Below are 12,865 nucleotides of genomic sequence, written 5' to 3' on the forward strand. Positions count from 1 at the left end.
CTGTAGTCCTGGTAGAGATTACTATTGGTGGGCCACCAGAGGTGCAGACCCACTGCAGTCCTTGTAGAAATAATGGTATTGGTGAGTCATCAAAGGCGTAGACCCACTTCAGTCCATGTAGAGATACCCAGCAACCATCTGTTGCGACTGTGCAGGTGCACAATCACCATCGAAGAGACTTGCGGAGAATATAGCAAGTCCCTAAACCACCACTTGTCCACTCACAAAGAATTTGTTTGAAATGTCCATAGAACCAGCAATGCTGTTATCCAGTCCCTTGCTGAATTATTAACACACGTGCAAACACTATCAGTGCCTACTTCTCACATATTGTCCATATACCATGACCAACAGAAACGTGTGCAGTGAAATGTAATTTACAAGTTACTTAATTTGATGAACTGGTGTCAATTACAATTTTATAACTTGAGAATACAATAACAAAGGTACAAAATATATCATTAAAGAACATAATTGTACAGATAACATTTGCAGTAATACAGGCTTTACAAAAGAATCGAAATGTCAAATACATCAGTGTTACAAAAATTATGACATAAATACATACATAAAGGATCAGAATAACTTTTGAAATCTCAACTTCACACATGAGAATTAGAACAAAACAGAATAAATAATGTGTAAACATGTTTACGAAGTAAATAACATGTTATTAATGCAAATTATATTTGAGGATGACAGTATTCTTCATCATAGTGAATGTAGCTTAGTATTAGAAAAATTCTGCAACATAAGTCTTATCAGATAAACATATCAAGACAGGAAGAACATAAATACACAAGGGTACACAAACACATAGTGGGATAACACAAGGAAAGGGCAGGGTTTGTTTTACTGCAGTATTTTGCAAACAAAACTTTCTTTACTTCTCAGAGATCTCTCTTCGTTCTTGATTATTTCCAAAAAGTCCTATCTATACCTGCTTTCTGTACTTTTCTCATATAACCTCTCAATGCATTTCTTCAAATCCATCGCAATTCATTCTCTTATATAAGCTACCCCCTCTTAAGCTAACTTAAATCTACTGAGCTCAGATGCTTAACTAAGGGACGAGGCAATGCAGCAGCACAAAACTATTAATACAAACAGCAATGAAAAAAAAGGTGCAGGCAAGCAAAGCAAGCAGCAATAAATGTAATAACTTATATTTAAACATGACAAACCCACAAGCAGAAAAAATAGTACACTGAAGACAACAACGCAGATAAGGGAAATGTATATTCACATCTTAATGTCTATGTAATTAAAGTGATGGACCACAACTTATTCTATGAAATAAATTACCAAGTACTTGAAAAGAAAATTATGTATGCAGTTCCTGTTACTAGTCCCTTCTTATTGTTCTTTCCTTTCCAAGTGTACCTTTTTTTTTTAAGAATGTGGATCATAAATTTGTTATTTAAAAGATCCGTTGACAGAAAGTTTTCACATTAACAAATGCATTTACTTTTATTTTATAAAACCAATGCTGCAACACAGCTGGAAAACAGATATCAAATGAAATAAGCATTTATGTAAAAAGCATAAAAATAACATTCAATAGTGATGTGGCATTTCATAAGTTAGTAGAAATTCTGTCAATTCTCGTAGAAAGACACTTGTAATTATCATGTGTGCAGATGTAAGAAAGTATCTTCCCAAGTAATGAGTGTGTCGTTTTTGCGATGCTTTCTACAAAGGAATGTCAATAGCGAGGATAACGGCCTCCTTTTTCTTTCACCTGTGCCTCTGACAGGCACACACTAATAGCTTTCTTTTGTCAGGTGGTTGTCGCACAGCTGGGTGCCCACGACGCATTACGTGCAGGTGGACACTTAACTGTCTTGTCGAAATATTTACGACACCAGTTTCCGCTACAGTGGCAGTCTCATATAAAAAAATATCCTGGGAGGGTCGCCATATGAAACGTCCCCTTAGAACAATTATACAAGACTGTGTTTAAACTGAAACACAATATTTTTGGTGCAGCGCAATCTGACTTCCAAAAATCCCTACGAAAGAATGGCCCTGACTAACATTAACCTATACGTTTCACAAATCACTTACCTCACAAAAATCTTCGTTACTCGAACTACTGCAATACAGCGAGCACCACTACTGCCAGCTAAATAAAAGATTCTAACTACGGAAGGCACTAACTACTGATAGGTATAGTTAGCAAATGAAAGATTTTAATAGAGAACAAACAATGTATTTACCTCACTAGTCATAATATATATAGCAGTTCATGACACCAATTCTTACAAATTTCAAAACTCCGCCATCTCTCTCCCCACGTCCACCATTGCTGGCGGCTCACCTCCAACTGCGCAACGCTACGCGCTGTTAGCATCCAGCTGCCGCTGCCCGACACTACAATGGCAGACAACAATGCAAACTAGCCACAGACTGCGCACAGCACAGCCAGTGATTCTTCATACAGAGCGCTATGTGGCGTTACCAATAAGAAAACCTAAACAGCCTACTTACACCTTCATATCTGTTATGTTCTAATGATATTCCAGGACACTTTTGTTTAAATTTTTTTTAATTCCTCCAAGTTTGTAAATTCCTTTTATTGCCATTAATCGTGTGTTTGCTGAGACCTGTTTAATTTTTTCAATGGCGGTGTTGGGAGCTTCACTACTTCACCGCACTTTATTAACAAAGTTCTGTATTTACTTTAGTAGCCTGTTTGCTAATGTTCTTTAATTTTTTTAAATTGTTGTATTGCTATAAATTACTTTGATTGGCGTTAGCGGCGTGTTTTTAAAGGTAGTTAATTGCGTACTGGTAGCTTCTGTGCTTTTTAAAGAAATTTTTAACTGTTTTATTGCTATAAATTACTTGATTACCGTTAGCGACATGTTTAAAAGGCTGTTTATGGCCGTACTGCTAGTTTCTGTAAGATACGAATAAAACATTTGTGAAAATCTCAACTCCACAGTAAATTACAAGAAATTCGGCCCCGTTTCCCAACTTGTGGTGTGGCTTGTAGTAGCCGTAACCACTGTGTGTGTCAATCACTGTTTGCTTACATGCTGTCAACTACTGATCTATATGAAAAAAAGTAGATTCCTTACTTTATTCATCACGCAAACGTCACTGTTCGCATTTAGGTTCGATATGCCTGCCATCATTAGCGACGATGTGGTGCAGACGATTAGCGAAATTCTGCATGACCCGCTGAAGTATCGGAATATCGATGCTGTCGATGACCTCCTGAATGGATGTTTCCAGCCCAGCAATGATTTTGGGATTATTGCTCTACACCTTGTCTTTAATAAAGCCCAACAAAAGAGAGTCGCATCTGTTCAGATCCGGAGAATACGACGGTCAATCGAGGCCCATGCCAGTGGCCTCTGGGTACCCCAGAGCCAGAATGCTGTTCCAAAAGTGCCCCTCCAGGACATCAAACACTCTCCTGCTGCGATGGGGTCGAGATCCATCTTCCATTAACTACATCCTGTCGAAATCAGGGTCCCTTTGGATAATGGGGATGAAATCTTCTTCCAAAAGTTTCACTTACCTTTCGGTAATCACTATGCGACTAACGAATATCGCGCGAACTATTCCTTGAATGGACACTACACACAGCACAGTCAACCATTGAGAGTGAAGAGACTTTGAAAGACTACAGTTAATAAAGTAACAGATTCCGCGAGGGGACGTCAAATGAAAAGCTTCTACTTACGTTTCTAATCTAGACTGTAATAATAAAATGGCAAGGAACTGTTAATCAGAACTCAGGGCGAAGTTGTGATCTAAATGACACTAGATTTATTCATTCGTAACATTATAAGACAACAAAAAAGATGGAAGAAACATTACACAATTTTTTTTAAATTTAACAAACGCTTTCACTAACATGTGGCGATCGACACACGACACTAACCAGAGCACTAATCGCTTTATGTGGCTTCATAAGCGTGAATCTATGTTATGGCACAAAACTATTCTACCACCAAGAGTCTACACTCTACCATTCAAAAAAGAAAAATATTGTTCGTAAAAGAAGGTGCTGAGAAAAATTTATTAGAGCCCTACACTGCAGCAGCGAATACTTTACCCTCCAGCTGGTCAAGGTGGCACACCATGATGGTTTCAGCGACATAATTCGTGGACGCCGGTAAATTGTTGTTAATGATGCCTTCCCGAAAAATCTAAGTACGCGGTCTTGCGTTCGGTTAATTTGGAACGCAGGGGCTTTCCTATGAGCCTCTGAAACCCCGGTAGATTAAAGTGTGCAATGGACCTGTTTGCTGGTCTGCCAAACCAATTTGCCTCTTTGCCATGACTATGCATGGTGGAATATGTCAAATGTTTAGGTGGACGACTCAAGACAAATAAGTACATCCAGATTTCACATGTTGTAAGTGTGATGATATTAGCAGTACCTCTGACGGTGTAAGACGTGTATATTTCTATTGTCTATTGGGAAACCTCAGTTTATGAAAGATGTTTATATTTTATTAATAGGATTAAGTAGGAATAATTAATATTTGTCATGTTGGGAATAACTATGATAGCAGGGAATGTCTGCACCAAAGTATTGTTGGCAAGAGAGACAGCACATTGATATAATTTTAAAAATGGCAGGAGAGACAGCGTATGGATACATTTTAAGAAAAGAGCGGGAAACACCGCGCATTGATACATTTTGTAATGGTAGCAGGGATTGTCTGCACCAGAAAGTATTATTGGCAGGAGAGGCCGCACTTTAGCAATCGTATGAAGTCAGTAGGAAGCCAGATGTGAAGCGAGTCGGTAGCAGGTTTAAAGCGAGAGGTTGAGAGGAGCGGTGTGCCTCCCAGCCGCCAGATATTATTTACAAGGGATTATAAACGGATGTACAGAGACATCAGCTAACTATCATCGTAAGAGGAACTAATATTATTGAATTATTTTCTTTGCGAAACTCAAAACTACTGAAGGTATGTTTGCTCAGTGCTAGTTGTAAGATTATTGTAAAATGTAAGTCCCATTTGAACGTTTGTAAAATCATTTCATTACCAGCAGCAAATATTTGAAGAAACGTTTTCAGAATATAATTAATTTTTGCCACCAATGTTGCATTACTGATTATAATCCATCCCAAAAACCATCAACGTAAAACATTGCAAAAATTTTATTGTTGTCAAGAAAAAGTATAGCTATGAATTACGTAACGTTAGTCAAAATAATTAAAGAGTAACGTCAGCTTTGCTATTAAATAATAACGTCAGCTTTGGTAATAAATACAGCCACTTATTATGACACCCACCAGCAGCTAATAGAGTATAGTAAACCAGAGTAAATATATTCATGTCGCAGTTCGATGTAGCAGTCAGATGGCGACTCAGTAACAGTAATAAAGGTAAGGAACAGTTTTGGGTTATTGCACATAGCGACTGAGGGCCACGACGACGACACATTCTATGTTTCGTCGAAATAATTAAAAACACTTTTAATAAGCAGCAATTACATTTGTATACGAAGATTGAGAAAGAGAATTAATTTCGAAGGGACGGTCTCATTTGTTATTGTTAAGCAAGAGGTAGAAATCCTAAGGGAAGGTTTCATAGGTTATTGTAGAAAGGAAGGTTGCGTAACACAAAAGAGATCTAGAGAAGACGGGAAGGTTTCAAGGTTCGATATGCCTCGACGACGTGGTGCAGATGAATAATGAAATTCTGCATGACCCGCTGAAGTATCGGAATATCGCTGCTGTCGATGACCTCTTGAATGGCTGTTTCCAGCCCCGCAACGTTTTTGGGAATATAGCTGTACACCTTGTCTCTTATGAAGCCCCACAACGAGGAGTCGTATCTCTTGGGATCCGGGGAATATGACGCCCATTCGAGGCCCATGCCAGTGGCCACTGGGTACCCCAGAGCCAGGATGCGGTCCCCAAAGTGTTCCTCCAGGACATCAAATACTCTAATGATTCGATAGGGTCGAGCTCCATCTTACATTAACTAAATCTTGTCGAAACCAGGGTCACTTTGGTTAATGGGGATGAAATCATCTTCCAAAACGTTCATGCACCGTTCGGTAATCACCATGCCATTAAGGAATATCACGCCAATTATTTTGTGATTGCACATTGCACACAACACAGTCAACTAATGAGGGTGAAGAGACTTTGAAAGCCTATCGTTAATAAAGTAAAAGATCCTGGCAGAGGACGCCAAATGAAAAGCTTCTGCCGGCCGCTGTAACCGAGCGGTTCTAGGTTCTTCAGTCCGGAACCGGGATGCTGCTACGGTCGCAGGTTTGAATCCTGTCTCAAGCATGGGTGTGTGTGATGTCGTTAGGTTAGTTAGGTTTAAGTAGTTCTAAATCTAGGGAACTGATGAGCTCAGATGTTAAGTCCCATTGTGCTTAGAGCCATTTGAACCATTCTAGAAAAGCTTCTACTTATGTTTCTAATCTACACTGTAATAATTAAATGGTAAGGAACTGTTAATCAGAACTCAGGACGAAGTTGTGATCTAAATGACACTAGATTTATTCATCCTTAACATCGTAAGACAACAAAAAAGACGGAAGAAACATTACACAAACATTTTTTTATTTAACAAACGCTTTCACTAACATGGGGTCTATGGTGTACAAAGTGATTACATGGCGATCGACACACGACACTCACCAGAGCACTAATCGCTTTATGTGACTTCATACGGGTGAATCCATGTTATGGTACAAAACTATGCTACCACCAAGAGCCTATACTCTACCATTCAAAAAAGAAAAATATTGTTCGAAAGGACAGGGTGCTGACAAACATATATTAGAGCCCTACGTTGTAGCAACGAATACTTCGCTCTCCTGCTGGTCAAGGGGGCACACTATGATACGTTCAGCGACATAAATCGTGGACGCCGGTAAATTGTTATTAATAATGCGTTCCCGAAAAATCTAAGTACGCGGTCTTGCGTTCGGTTAATTTGGAACGCAGGGACTTTCCTATGAGCCTCTGAAACCCCGGTCGATTACAGTGTGCAGTGGACCTGTTTGCTGGTCTGCCAAAAAAATTTGACTCTGTGCCATGACTATGCATGACGGAATATGTCAAATGTTTAGACAGCCGACTGAAGACAAATAAGTACACCCACGCTTCACTTGTTGTGAGCATGATGATTAAAGCAGTACCTCTGACAGTTCAGAAGGTGACTGGCACAGGTTCTACGCGGCTCACTACCAAAGGACACAAGTCTCGCCATTTAGGTAGAGGCCTGCAGTTCTTTACAAACGAAGCACTAGTACAAGAGCGTTCTTCCTTTCTGTTCGCTTCCTCCTCAGCTCGGTACCAAAAGCACATTTACATTTTAGACTCCCCCCCCATTTTCGCACTAGCCTATCACGAGCTGGAGGCCGGCATTCTTAGCTGGGAGAGCGGTTTTGCTCTGCAGACACCGATTTGACCAATCGTTGACTTGAAAGTTAATTGCGAGGAAAAGGAAGAAAGATTCAGCTTTGCAGCCTCTTTCCCTCGCGTTTACCACGTCTTTTGCTAATATAATGCTCAGGATGGAAGCACAGCCCTCCATAAACAGCTTGTTATCTCCCCTGTTGCGTCCATTTGAAAGGTTCCCAAGAACGGCCATAAACTCGCTAAAAGCCGTGTGCTCTCACAAATATGTTTTGAAAGAGAGTCTGGACGTCTGGGCGCCAGCCGCACTGTCCCACGGAAATTCGCAGAACGTTTACAGTTCTTTTGTCGGATTCCTCCCTAACAAGGGCCCATGCTCTGCTTTATTGCTGGTCTACAATGCACTGGCCAGTGCAGTGGCGACTTCTCGGCGCTATTCTGTATACCTTGACGCGCCTGCTCTCTGTCTCGCGCCAACTGTGTCTTCACATCCGGAAACGTCTCCACAGGTTCCGCAGAAAAAACGCCCATTGCTGGGTCCACAATCGCCGAAGCTTTTACTGCAGTCGTTTAAGTCAGCACCCTATTCCTTTGAACGCAGGTAAGGCTTATCGTCATTCCTTCCCTAGAGCCCGCAAACAAGACCATTAACTACCGCCCAGCATGTCAGCATAATGTATGAAGTCAAATCTCAGGGAAGATCATATTCTGTAAGAACACGAAGCGGCATGTCACCGAGTCAGAAGTGAGAGTGCCCTGTAATCTGTCAATCGTGAAATGCGGATTCTCAGTCCCCCAAATCCGCCAATTTTGCTTATGGATGAACCCATTGAAATGAAAGTGGGCTTCGTAGCTAAACCAAACTATACAGTGGAAACTAATTCCCATCATGCCCCACGCCCAACCATGCAGTTTGAACGTCCTAACGCAAACCGTTCAGAAGTTATGAAGATCTTATTTCATGTAGTTCAAGAACTGCCACACTGTATAATTCGGCAACCACTTTTCAAGAAATGTGCCAACGTTAAATTTCACGGTAATATGAAGGAACGTGATTCGTAAGCAATGAGGGCTTTCAATAAGTAATGCAACACTCTTTTTCGGGAAGCAGATTGGTTTTACACACTATTATTCCCCATTCTAGTGGCTACAAAAACATATTTTTCAACATAACCTCCGTCCAATGCTACGGCCTTACGCGACACTGCCGTTTTGTTTTCGGTCAGAAGTGAAGAACGCATGTTTCATCGCCTCTGATGATGTTCGGCAAAAAATTACCACGACCAGCTTCGTAACGCGCAAGTAATTGCGCACAGTTGGTCCATCATTGTTCTTTATGGTCTTCTATTAGGTGCCGAAGAACCCAGCGATCACACACCTTTGAGTATCCCCCTTGCTGGAGGAATGTGTCAGCACTACCACGGAAGGCGTCCAGCTGTGCAGCGAGGTATTTGACTGCGATGCGTCGATCGCCTCGAATGAGAGTGTCCGCACGTTTTTGCATTGTAAGAGTCACAGCGGTGTGCGGCGTGCCGGCACGTGGAACATCGCACAGGTTTGTGCGACCTTGTTGCGATGATAACAGAGAATTCACCAAGCAACTTGCAGAGCTTTCGTTCACTGCCATGTCTCCGTAGATCTTCTGCAAGCGTTTACCGCCAAAAGAAACTCAATGACAGCTCTCTGCTTAGAAAGCACCTCCGTTGGAGACGGCAATTTGAAGGGTATGTATAGCGTCGCCATGTATCGGAACTTCATGAAACTACAGGGGCTGAAGCGAGAATATTCCACGATGTCCTACAACAAACTGCGCATTTTTTAAACCGAAATTGGCCGAGAAAAGCAAAGTGTTCCACTACTTGTTGAACGCCCCTCGTAACTGTACACCTCTTCTTGATGTTAATTTAATGTCACCCATCATTAAAAATTTTTAATCTCCACCACATGTATCACATATATTCTGTAGATAAATCTCCGCTTAAGCTGCGGCAATCGGAGTCCAATGCACTAGATATCCAAATGATTATCCTGTAAAACCATCGGACTACACTTCTGGCCATTAAAATTGCTACACCACAAAGATGACAAGTTACAGACGCGAAATTTAACCGACAGGAAGAAGATGCTGTGCTACGCAAATGATTAGCTTCTCAGGGCACTCAAACAAGGCTGGCGCCGGTGGCGAACCTACAACGTGCTGACATGAGGAAAGTTTCCAACCGATTTCTCATACACAAACAGCAGTTGGCTGGCGATGCCTGGTGAAACATTGTTGTGATGCCTCGTGTAAAGAGGAGAAATCCGTACCGTCACGTTTCCGACTTTGATAGACGTCAGATTGTAGCCTATCGTGATTGCGGTTTATCGTATCGCGACATTGCTGCTCGCGTTGGTCGAGATCCAACGACTGTTAGCAGAATATGGAATCGGTGGGTTCAGGAGGGTAATACGGAACGCCGTGCTGGATCCCAACGGCCTCGTATCGCTAACAGCTGAAATGACAGGCATCTTATCCGCATAGCTGAAACGGATCGTGCAGCCACGTCCCGATCCCTGAGTCAACAGATGGGGACGTTTACAAGACAACAACCATTTGCGCGAACAGTTCGACGACGTTTGCAGCAGCATCGAATATCAGCTCGCAGACCATGGCTGCGGTTACTCTTGACGCTTCATCACAGACAGGAGCGCCTGCGAGGATGTACTCAAAGAGGAACCTGGGTGCACGAATGGCAAAACGTCATTTTTTCGGATGAATCCAGGTTCTGTTTACAGCGTTATGATGGTCACATACGTGTTTGGCGACTTCGCGGTGAACGCACATTGAGAGCGTGTATTCGTCAGCGCCATACTGGGGTATCACCCGGCATGATGGTATGGGGTGCGATTGGTTACACGTCTCGGTCAGCTCTTGTTCGCATTGACGGCACTTTGAACAGTGGACGTTACATTTCAGATGTGTTACTGCCCGTGGCTCTACCCTTCATTTGAACCCTGCGAACTCTACATTCCAGCAGGACAATGCACGACTGCATGTTGCAGGTCCTGTATGTGCCTTTCTGGATACAGAAAATGTTCGACTGCTGCCCTGACCAGCACATTCTCCAGATCTCTCACCAATTGAAAACGTCTGGTCAATGGTGGCCGAGCAACTGGCTCGTCACAATACGCCTGTCACTACTCTTGATGAATTGTGCTATCATGTTGAAGCTGGATGGGCAGCTGTACCTGTACACGCCATCCAAGCTCTGTTTGACGCAATGCCCAGGCATATCAAGGCCGTTATTATGTCCAAAGGTGGTTGTTCTGGGTACCGAATTCGCAAGATCTATGCACCCAAATTGCTTGAAAATGTAGTCACTTGTCAGTTCTAGTGTAATATATGTGTCCAATGAAATCCTGTTTATCATCTGCATTTCTTCTTGGTGTAGCAGTTTTAATGACCAGTACTGCACATCCGTCCTGTGCCCTACATGCTGTAGGTATAGGGGTCTGTATTCAATAAACATTTTGTAACAACGAAAAGCATTCAATTCTAATATTATTTCAATCTGTAGCGTAGGATTTTAGTGGAGTCGGGTCTGGATTCAGCACTATGCAGAAGTTCGCTTATTTTACAAAAGCATTTTTCTAATCATCATCATTAGTGTTCTGCCAAAAGGCAGGTTTTCACATGGTAGTTCTCCAGGCTGTCCGGTCTGCTGCCATCGTCTTCAGGTCCACATGATTTCCTCTTCGCTTTAAGTCGCCTACCACCTCGTGTCTCCTTCTTCTTCTCAGTCTTCTACCACAAACCAGTGCCTCCAAAACATCTGCTAGCAAGCACTCCTTTCTCAATGAATGTCCCAACCAGTTCATTTTACTTTCTCTTACAACTTTCAGCAGACATCTTCTCTCACCAACCCTTTCCAATACCCTTTCATTACTCACTCTTTCCATCCACCTTATTCTCTTCATTCTCCTCCACATCCATATCTCAAATGCTTCCAACCTTTTTTCATCCCCATATAGTGCCACACTCCAGATAAAATATTTGCCAAGCCTTTTCCTTAGACCTTCATGAAATTTGCCATTTATTTATTTATTTATTTACGTACATAGTTTACGCACCAAAATCAAACTTAATACAACAGAGTCTACAATCATTAAGTTTAGGTCTTGGCAGTCAGCAGTTTCTTCGTTTCCCTAAACTTCTTCATTCTCTGCGATCTGGCCGCTCGTTCTTTTGCAGATATGACATACTTCTTCCGTTCTGATGGTTTGAATGTCAGCCGTGTGTATTTGTTCTTCAGAAGCATTTTCCCCTCCTCTGTGTTGAATTTGGTGTGTGGTGATGTTCAGTTCATCCAGATCACTTTGTACTTCTTTAAACAAGATATTTTGCGTTTTACTGTTCCAGAAGTAGTCAAAAAGTTGCTTGAGGGTTCTAGTATTTGGTAGGCGAGACATGTGGCCAAATAATGCGATCCTTCCTTTCCGTATTGTACCAATATTCCTTTCTTTATACACTACTGAATTGGGCGAAAGTCTCCACTGCCCATTAACTTGGTGTTTTTTTATTGATAATTGTTCAGAGTATTCTTCTATCAAATTTCTGCAGTTTGTTAGTTGTTGCTTGAGTATTTAATCATTAGCCACTTATTAACGAGGCAAATATTTCTTCACAAACAAAGTGACATGAAAAGAATGTTGAACAATAATAAGATATCGATGGTAAACCACACAGAGCTAATCCTTGTATAAATTGGGCATTAGAAAACAATAAACTGAATAAAAGAAAACCCTGTACGAAACAGCTCAGTTTGATTCAGCCTCTATGACTCATTTCTATGTCTTTTCGTTCTGTCTGTCTGCAGCTCAGCTCATCATCTTTAAAGGTGAGTAGCAGTTAATCTTTTCCTTATATTGTTGAAATTTCAGTCTGGGATTTCCATTGTTCAACAACGATTTTAGAAACTTACAGCTACGTGCAATCTTGAAAAAGCTCTCAGTGTGAATAAAAAAAACTATGCGCAAAACCTTCTCTTTTGTGCAACAGTGAGACACATCCACAGCATCCAATGAAACACAATGGAAGACACACTATTCTTTGTCGTGGCAAGACCAAGCAACATTGTGACTGTAACGGGCGTGCGGTACACTGTTCTGAATCAGGTCACTTCTCAAACTGCCTGAAAATCACAGCAGCCCACTAAAGCTCACTCCTAGTTCTCTGTCATACATTAAGAACGGAACCACTATTCTCCATGTCTGGCTTGGGTTGGTGCCTTCTCTGCCCACCGGGGACACACGCCGACAACTTCGCAAGCAACCTACGTCCATGTTACCGGCAGAGTTCTAGTGAAGACTAAAAATCAATAAAAACATCCTCGATCACGTTTTCAAACTTTTTATTTGTTGGCAACCGATTTCGGCCCTTTTCTCAGACCATCTTCAGGTTTTTGACCACCATTATGGCTGCTAGTGGCGGCAAGCGGAGCGATATCCGTAAAAGTGCTATTGTCATTGCAG

The sequence above is a fragment of the Schistocerca gregaria genome, chromosome 5, assembly GCF_023897955.1.
Source record: "Schistocerca gregaria isolate iqSchGreg1 chromosome 5, iqSchGreg1.2, whole genome shotgun sequence".
NCBI classification, from domain to species: Eukaryota; Metazoa; Arthropoda; class Insecta; order Orthoptera; family Acrididae; genus Schistocerca; species Schistocerca gregaria.